Genomic DNA, 10,185 nt, shown 5'->3' with positions numbered 1-10,185 from the left:
AAATCATGAGGGGTCTGGACAGAGTAGATAGAGAGAAATTGTTCCCACTCGTGTAAGGATCGAGAATGTGAGGACACAGAGTTAAAGTAATTAGCAAAAGGAGCGAAAGCAACATGAGAAAAAGCTTTTTCACAGACTGAGTGGTTAGGGGTCTGAAGTTCACTGTCTGAGAATGTGGTGGAGACAGTTTCATCGAGATAATCAGAAGGGAATTAGATTGATATCTGAAAAGGTAGAATGCAAGGTTGTGAAGAGAAGACTTGGGAATTAGGACGAGATAAATCATTCATTCAGAGAGCCAGTGCAGACATGATGGACTGAATGGCCTTCTCCGGTGCTGTAACAATTATGTGATTCTGGATAAACATGTGAAGAAGAAAAAATGCAAAAATATGCGGAAAGCTCAGGGGAGTGAGACGAGGCTGCTTTTGGAATGCGCCAGATGGGCCGGATGGCCTCCTTCCATACTGTACCATTGGCTAATTCTATTCTATGAAACAGTCACATTTCCATGCAGTTGGTGACGAGTGTTGTTGAAGTTTATCATCATTATCATTAGCAAGATTCTTTTGTGTCCTTGGTACCAACGAGATTCCAATGACTATTTACAGAAAGCCCCAGGTGACATCCCGGAGATTATAGTGTTGATCAATTCACATTATAGGCTGAGATTCTAGGCTCACATTATAAATGATGCTAGGGCAACATCGAACGCTACATCTTCCCAGTATTCCCAAGAATGGGATCCAGTCAATAATTATTAAGCTTGATATATTGTGGGATAAGACAGAACTGTCTCCTATCACCCACTGTTGCAAAATTGAGTTTGTGAAGTTGGAATTTAATGTTGGTAAAGATGTAAAAACTTGTAAAAATGCTAAAGAGAAAAAACACTGCGTGGTCCCTTTAAAAGCTGGTGTTTTGTTTCAATGCTTGGAAGTTTAAAATGCAAATTACATCCAGAGTCCCAGACTGAAACATTTGTATCAAAAAGTCAAGCAGTCGTCTTGACAAAGTCAACCTGCTGTTGTTTGAATTTTGCCCAATCAATTTAAAGCAGGCACTCAGTAACCAAGAACCTATAAGATTTAAATTTGATGTTATTGACAACAGCAGACCAATCCTACTGTAGGAAAATAGATAGGTCATCACAGGTATAAAAGAGAATACAAGAGGGAAAAACATGAGATAGCAACTGCCACCTCTCAAGTCTCGAGAGGGAGAGAGCAGCTCTCCACACTGCCAGCTTTATATATCTAAGAGAACGCACCATCGAACCAAATCAAAAATAACTTACAGACAGAGAAATCAACCGAGAAACTCCAGAAGATTCCGAAAGACACAAATCCTGGTTGTATATTTTTTTGAGAGGGACTAAATTCTATTTTTTTTTGGTTATTGAATGGATATTGTATTTTTTGAACAGCATTCCAGTAGAATCTTATTTTATTCAGTGTGTTACTTGTTTAGTTAAAGTTCCCCGTTAGTTAAATAAATTGTTCAGTGTTTATTTTAGAGTGAGTGTGGGGTATTTCTGTTAGTTACCCATTAAACGTTACTGAAGGACAGTTCACACCTTCCCAAACACTTGTAAAGATTACCAGGTGAGGTATTCCTCTTTGGGAGATTCGGCGTTACGTCTCAAGAGGGGATCAACCTCCGCATCGTAACACTCGCTCTGTCTGAAAGCAAAAATCTGAAGAACAAAATGCAGACCAGCACGTGGCAAAAAACAGAATCAAAATGGGGACAGGGTTCATGGTCTGAAATTGTTGAACCTAATATCAAGTCCAGAAGGCTGTAAAGTGCCGAATGGGGAGATGAAGGGTTATCCTTCCAGTTTGCGTTGGGCTCCCCTGGAACATTACAGTAGGATGAAGATGGACATGTGAGCATGAGAGCAGCAAGGTGGAGAATTGACTCAACAAGCCACAGGAAGTTTGGGGTAACTAAAGTGTTCCAGTTCAGTTTTATGGCAACTTTTGTCTTCAACATTTGACAAAGTAGTTCAGAATTTTAATATTTTAAATTAACGTTTTCTATTGGTGAAGATTGCTGAATAGTTAAAAAGGCAAAATATAAATCCATTTAACGTGTCCCCATTCGAGGCAGGCCTTTCACAGTAACTTCATTGCAGTGTTAATGTAAGCCTACCTGTGACACTAATAAATAAACGTTAAACTTTAAACCTACATCACAATGATTTATTTCAAAATAAAAGACAATAATTTCATGTGCACCTCATTTCTCTGACAAACGTATTTCTCCTTTTGGTTTTACTGATCAGAAAGATCGACATGTATTTCTAGTATTTGGCAATCCGAAACAGACCAGCGTTCTAATTACAGTCTCAAATGAGATTAGCAGTTGTCTTCCCCTGGGAGTTTGTAAATCTCAGTCACATTATCTGTGGGAGGATGTGTGAGAATACAAAGTTACTGTACAGCTCGCCATTCCTGCTGCAAACAGTTAAATATTTTCACAACAGATGGTGCAAGAATTGTTTATTTTTGTATAAACCCAGCTTGCTCCTATCTACAGGCTAAAGCAATTGAATTACCTTCAGCTTGATGGTTTGGCTGTTTTCAATATAATCAGCAAAATATCAGCCTATTAAAATTCATTTAAAAATAATATTCAACAGTTTAATTTCTTTGTAACTGTAATTCCAAAAGTTTTGTATATAAATTCTATTTTCCAACTGTGACACCAGCTAACTCCACAGTAAGATTAGAGTTGCAGTTAAGATAACAATCGTTCCTCTTTTACCGATTCTTCTTTATAGGTTCACCTTGTCCTCAGCACTATACTTTAACAAGGAGGGTGATCATTCATGTTGCTGCTTTTCTTCCAGCACAGCCAGAACACTGACATTTACTGACATTGGATAATTGCCCAGGTACGTCCTGCCCATAAAAAAAAGAACAAATCCTATCTGGCCAATTACCGCCCCATCAGTCTACTCTCAATCACCAGCAAACTAATGGAGGGGTCATCAACAGTGCTACCCAAGCAGTGCTTACTCAGCAATAACCTGCTCAGTGACGCCCAGTTTGGGTTTCGCCAGGGTCACTCAGCTCCGGACCTCATTACAGCCTTGGTTCAAAGATGAACAAAAGAGCCGAACTCCAGAGGTGAGGTGAGGGTGACTGTCCTTGATATCAAGGCACCATTCGACCGAGTGTGGCATCAAGGAACCCTAGCAAAACTGGAGTCAATGGGAATCGCGGTAAAACTCTCCGCTGGTTGGAGTCATACCCGGCACAGAGGAAGGTCGTTGTGGTGGTTGGAGATCTATCATCTCAGCTCCAGGACATCACTGCAGGAGTCCCTCAGGGGAGTGTCCTAGACCCAATCATCTTCAGCTGCTTCATCAATGACCTTCCCTCCATCATAAGGTCAGGAGTGGGGATGTTCGCGGATGATTGCACAATTTTCAGCACCATTCACAACTCCTCAGATACTGAAGCAGTCCATGTTCAAACGCAGCAAGACCTGGACAATATCCAGGCTTGGGCTGACAAGTAACAAGTAACATTTGCGCCACACAAGGCAATGACCATCTCCAACAAGAGAGGATCTAACCATTGCCCTTTGACATTCACTGGCATTACCATCGCTGAATCCACCACTATCAACATCCTGGGGTTATCACTGAACAAAAACTGAACTGGACTCAGCCATATAAATATTGTGGCTATCAGAGCAGGTCAGGGGCTTGGATTTCTGTGTTGAGTAACTCATCTCCTGACTCCCAAAGTCTGTCCATCATCTACAAGACCCAAGTCAGGAGTGTGATTGAATACTCTGCGCCTGCCTGGATGAGTGTAGCTCCAGCAACACTCAAGAAGCTCAACACCATCCAGGACAAAGCAGCTGCTTGATTGGTACCCCATTCATCATCTTAAACATTCACTCCCTTCATCGCTGGCGCACAGTGGACGCAGTATGTGCCATCTACAAGATGCACGGAAATAACTCACCAAAGCTCCTTCAACAGTACCTTCCAAACCCATGACTTCTAGAAGAATAATGGCAACAGATATATGGGAACATCCCCACCTACAATTTCCCCTCCATATTATGCACCACTTTAACTCTCTGGCAACACCTAAGTTCTGTGAATGAATTTTTCACCATCAATGTTATTCATTAATGGGCCTGCAGAGAACACAGTCCCAGGAAGCAAGAAAGAATGTGCATTTCTGTACCGCCTTTCACAACCTTTGGACTTCCAGAAAGTGCATTACCACCAATGAAATACTTTTGAGTTCAAAGAATCCCTACAGTGCAGAAGGAGGCCATTCGGCCCATCGAGCCTGCACCAACAACAATCCCACCCAGGTCCTGTCCCTGTAATCCCACAAATTTACCCCATTAATACCCTGACACTAAGGTGCAATTTAACATGGCCAATCAATCTAATCCACACATCTTTGGACTGTAGGAGGAAACCGGAGCACTCGGAGGAAACCCATGAAGACATGGGGAGAACGTGCAGACTCCACACAGACAGTGGCCCAAGCCGGGAATCGAACCTGGGTCCCTGGAGCTGTGAGGCAGCAGCGCTAACCACTGTGCCGCCGTGACGCCAGTTGTTGCCACTGTTGTGATGTAGGAGAAGGTGACAGCCTATTGGCTCAGAATAACCAGATCAAAAACAGCAGCATCTGATTTTGGGGGCACTCGCTGAGGGATATCTGGTGACTGGGATGATGCCTCTGTCTTTTGAAAGTGCATCTGAGGATACATCTGAGGATGCACTCAGGCCTCGGTTTAACATCCCAATCAAAGGAAGGCACTTGCTTAATGCAGCACTGAAATACTAGCCTCTCGGGCTCAAATCTCTGGAGTGAGATTAAACCCAAAATCCCTGAGCCAGAGTTGAGATGCTGAAACTGAGCCAAGTCTGAGATTAGCCCAGGCTCCACACAGTTTAATGACTTGCCCTGAAAGGGTGCTGGAGACAGATTCAGGCGTCAATGTGTCAGCATGTGGCACCTTGGAAAAGGGGAGCAAACTCCAAATTCTCCATCCTGAGCTGGAAATCAGTCAGATTTTCAGTGGAAAAGCTGAGAATCAATGAAATGAAGCGGTATTTGGAAAAGAATGGAGGTGAATGCAGATCGCTGCGTGTCCGGTTGTGAAACGGAATTGGGAGTGTTCCAGTGGGTCACACATCGCCCCTCACTTGCCTCATATTGAGGAATGATGTGTCCGCCAGCACAGAGAGCTGGGAGGGGGTGAACTGGGTGGGATGGAACTGCTCAGCAGCCTGAGATCTCAACAGTCAAATTGCTGGAGCTGTCAATATGGTCAGGAACATTTCTGAAATTTATTGTACATTAAAATACGTTGCAAACAACTTAAAGGCCTAAAAAACAGCAATTTAGCACTTTAGGTAAAGTTACATGATGGAACAGCAGTTAGATAGATGCCTGTGTTTACACCACACAGTTGCTCCAACAGATGAACTGAATATAACCAGTGTTCTTTATCATGTTGTTTTGGTACAGACTCTGATCTGTTGTCGTGTTACCATGGATACAGTATCCAGGCAGACGGAATGTTTACATGCTGTTTTACATACTTAAAGCTTTGAGGAAGTGAAAAGTCACCAGCTCAGTTTCTGACAAATGTGAAATTGGATTGTTTAATGTTCAGATTGATAACACTTGATATCACGACATATTTTGTGCCGTTAAATTCTGAGCACATATTGGTGACAAAATGAATCAACTCTTACCACAGGCTCAGAGCTATTCGCAATGTAGAATTAACAACTATTTACAGAAAATGGCCCGGGACATTCTGCATCTTGAATTAAAGTTAAAATGTCCCATTTTTGTAATTTTTCAATTGTTATTTTATGATTATGATATACCAGTGATAAATGCGGGAGGTATATTGGGTATATTTGTGGCTCAGTGTGTGTAGAATGCTGCTTTAAGTCCACAATTCCCCGAGTACCCAGCTCCTGCTCTGAAGTTGCGGCATTTAAGGAGGGGTGGAGGGAACGGGAGATGAAGCATTTCCATAGCGGGAGGGCAATCGGAGACAAGCCAAGCCAGGAAGGTTGGGTTTGGCCAGTCACTGAGTTACAAAGGCTGAAATTGGCAATTCCAGGGGAGGGGCACGGATGGAGCTACACCGAAACTAACTGAAACCAGGAACAGGACTAAATCTGTAAAAAGAAAAGCTGTTTCAATAGCATTTTGTATATTTGCATGTATATAATTTCATCAGAATTGCAGAAGAGCAGATACCTTCAGTACTTTAACACAATTCACTTTTTGAGATTTAATTTGCAATCACAAAGTGAAAACATGAATCTGCACCTATTCGAAATGCTGCAGATTGGATGCTTATGAAAGTTGGCAATTTGTTCCAAATGAAGCGTTTCCAGTGAATCAAAGTACTTCGCTGCTAAGTTTAGATTGCTCAGTGCTGCCAAGAAAATATCTGAATCTTTGTAAACAGATCTAAATTATGGAGGACTTTAGCTGCACACTTTTGAAAGTGTAATACTGCGGGGTAACTGAATAATGTGCAAAGTTTCTGGGAGTCAATTCTCACACTCACACAAACTCAGCTAAGTTTCAATTAAAGGCACAAATGATTCAGATGCATTTTTAACCTGGTCTGAAATCTTTTTGTGCCCAGTGTATATATTCCTTTATTCCAGCCTGGCCACTCATTATCCCTCAACCAACTCAAAAATAGATTTTCAGGTCATTTACTTTAATAAAAGCAGATTAGTGCGGATGCTGGAATCTGAAACCAAAAGAGAAAACGCTGGAAAATCTCAGCAGGTCTGGCAGCGTCTGTCAGGAGGAAAAAGAGCTGACGTTTTGAGTCCAGCTTTGACAAAGGGTCATCAAAGGGCCATTTTCTTTCCTTACAGATGCTGCCAGGTTTGCTGAGATTTTCCAGCATTTTTTCTTTTGGTTTCATTTACCTTAATGTTGTTTGTGGGATCTTGCTGTGCACAGGTTGGCTGCCATATCTGGTAGCATTATAGCAATAACTACACTTCAGAAATGATGCCCTAACTGGGGTGCCTTGTGAAATCCTTGAAGTCATTTACATGCAAGTACCCTCCTGTTAGGGAGACCAAATACTCTTTCATGAGGACATTTACTCTTTCATGTTCAACATGTGTCTGTCATGTTTCCTGACGCTGTCAGGACTCCATTGAAAGGAGGTGACTGGTTTCCCGAAACCAAACTGAAATATTGAAGAAGAGACTGAAGCCAGGAGGCAAGATGAGAATGAGTTTGATAGTAAATTATCCACATAAACCCACAGTGTATAAAGAAACAATTTCCCCCTTTGGTTTGATTATTGATTTGATTTATTATTGTCGCATGTATTAGTATACAGTGAAAAATATTGTTTCCTGCACGTTATACAGACAAAGCATACCGTTCATAGAGAAGGAAAGGAGAGAGTGCAGAATGTAGTGTTACAGTCATAGCTAGGGGGTAGAGAAAGATCAACTTAGTTCAAGGAAGGTCCATTCAAAAGTCTGACAGCAGCAGGGAAGAAGCTGATATCTGTAGATTTGTAGAAAGTGGGATTCATTAAAGATCATTTCTACACAAACAGATTTGCTATTAAATGTATTTATTGAATGAAGTTGTAGGAGTGGATTTAATGTTTATATAAACAAGGCAATATTCAGATTGTCAGCCACGATAGACAGACAAATCATTTGGATGGAATGTTTTGAACTAAAGTTACGACTTCATTTTGACAATTTGTCCTTTTTGTGTAAATTCCATGCACCATTAAAATTGGAGTGGTCACAGTGATCTAAATAACAATTTAAAAATTGACTGTAAATTTCTGGCAACTCATATCTCAGAAAAGCACATCAATAAAATTTCCCCTTTCCCACTTTGCAAACTACCGTCTCATTCAATAACAAAGCAAAGACAGCCTGGGGCTATCATTAACACGCTCAATAACTGCCCCAGTCACCAGTCAGCGCCGTTTAAGCTTCAGCTTTTGATGTCAATGACTGCTGTTTCCTGAATGAAATCTCACTGCCTCAGGATATTCCACTGAAGTCAAAGCAAATGGTCAAAATTGAGACTATAATTTATGCTGGCCACCAGAATCTGGAAAAGGCTGAATAAACACATCCCTCTCTCAGCTAATTGAATCGAGACACCAGGCTCTCTGAACACACCTCTCTAAAATTTCACTGGGGCGAAAGCTATCCAAAAGGCATGCTGTTATTACATGATTAACTATTTACTTAGCAACATCGTCTGTCCTACTAGGCAGTTGTCTTAGCAACAGGAAGATGCATCATTAATTTATGCAGACCTACCTAAAGCTAACACGGGAATCATTTATTTCAAAGTTGTTTCATCACATTCCCCTAAAAAAACTTTATGGAAGATCTTCCGATTATGTGAAAGGAAAGGGGAGCTTCTGTTCACAGGATAGCGAAGTGAGGCCTTCAGATGAGATGAGTTTGATGCTCAGGAGTTGCCTCAGGAAAACAGTGAACATACAACCTTCACCATAGAGCATTAGAAACACGCTATCTCTTTGCTGGTGTGAGACTAGTGTGTGTTATGTTGACGTGGCAGTAAGAAGATTTAACAGGCTGGGCCATTTTGCTTCAGAATTCAAACTGTCATGGAATTTGCATAGGCAATGCAGCTGAGATACCAGTTTGATGTGGAGATGCCGGCGTTGGACTGGGGTAAACACAGTTAGAAGTTTAACAACACCAGGTTAAAGTCCAACAGGGGTTAATTTGGTAGCAAAAGCCACACAAGCTTTCGGAGCTCCAAGCCCCTTCTTCAGGTGAGTGGGAATTCTGTTCACAAACAGAGCATATAAAGACACAAACTCAATTTACATGAATAATGGTTGGAATGCGAATACTTACAACTAATCAAGTCTTTTGTATCTTAAAGACTTGATTAGTTGTAAGTATTCGCATTCCAATCATTATTCATGTAAATTGAGTTTGTGTCTTTATATGCTCTGTTTGTGAACAGAATTCCCACTCACCTGAAGAAGGGGCTTGCAGCTCCGAAAGCTTCATAGAATCATAGAAACCCTACAGTGCAGAAGGAGGCCATTCAGCCCATCGAGTCTGCACCGACCACAATCCCACCCAGGCCCTACCCCCACATATTTACCTGCTAATCCCACTAACCTATGCATCTCAGGACTCTAAGGGGCAATTTTTAACCTGGCCAATCAACCTAACCCGCACATCTTTGGACTGTGGGAGGAAACCGGAGCACCCGGAGGAAACCCACGCAGACACGAGGAGAATGTGCAAACTCCACACAGACAGTGACCCGAGCCGGGAATCGAACCCGGGACCCTGGAGCTGTGAAGCAGCAGTGCTAACCACTGTGCTACCGTGCCGCTTGTGTGGCTTTTGCTACCAAATAAACCTGTTGGACTTTAACCTGGTGTTGTTATACCAGTTTGACCCACATCCCTTACTTCTTCCAGTATTCAAAAATCTATTGAACTTTACACTGAATTACTCAGCCACTGAGCTTTCATGGGCTTCTGTGGCAGAGAATTTCAAAAATTTAAAACCCACTGAATGGGGCAGCATGGTGGCACAGTGATTAGCACTGCTGCCTCGCAGCGTCAGGGACCACGGTTTGATTCCTGTCAATTCGATTCACTGTCTGTGTGGAGTTTGCATGTTCTCCCCGTGTCTGCGTGGGTTTCCTCCAGCTGCTCCGGTTTCCTCCCACAGTCCAAAAGACGTGCTGGTTAGGTGCATTGACCCGAACAGGCACTGGAGTGTGGCAACTAGGAGAATTTTACAGTAACTTCATTGCAGTCTTAATGTAAGCCTTATTCGTGACTAATAAATAAACTTTAAAAAAAGAAAGAAATTCTCCTCATTTCAGTTGGAAATGGCCGATGCCTTATCCTGAGAGGGTGACCCAAAGTTCTAGACCCCACCCCCAGCCCATCAGCCAGGGGAAACATTTTCTCAGGAAATAGCCAGTCAAGTCTTTAAGAATTAGATGCATTCCAATGAGTTCACCCCATTCTTCTAAATTCTAGGGAATACAAAACCCAATCTACTCAATCTCACCTCATAGGATAATCCTCTCAGAGTGATTCTTCGTTGTACTCCCTCTTGGGCAAACATTTCTTTCCTTAGGCAAGGAGACCAAACCTGTACAC

The sequence above is a fragment of the Mustelus asterias genome, chromosome 15 (assembly GCF_964213995.1).
Source record: "Mustelus asterias chromosome 15, sMusAst1.hap1.1, whole genome shotgun sequence".
NCBI classification, from domain to species: domain Eukaryota; kingdom Metazoa; phylum Chordata; class Chondrichthyes; order Carcharhiniformes; family Triakidae; genus Mustelus; species Mustelus asterias.
The sequence above is the reverse complement of the archived record's forward strand: the minus strand, read 5'-3'. Positions refer to the sequence as shown.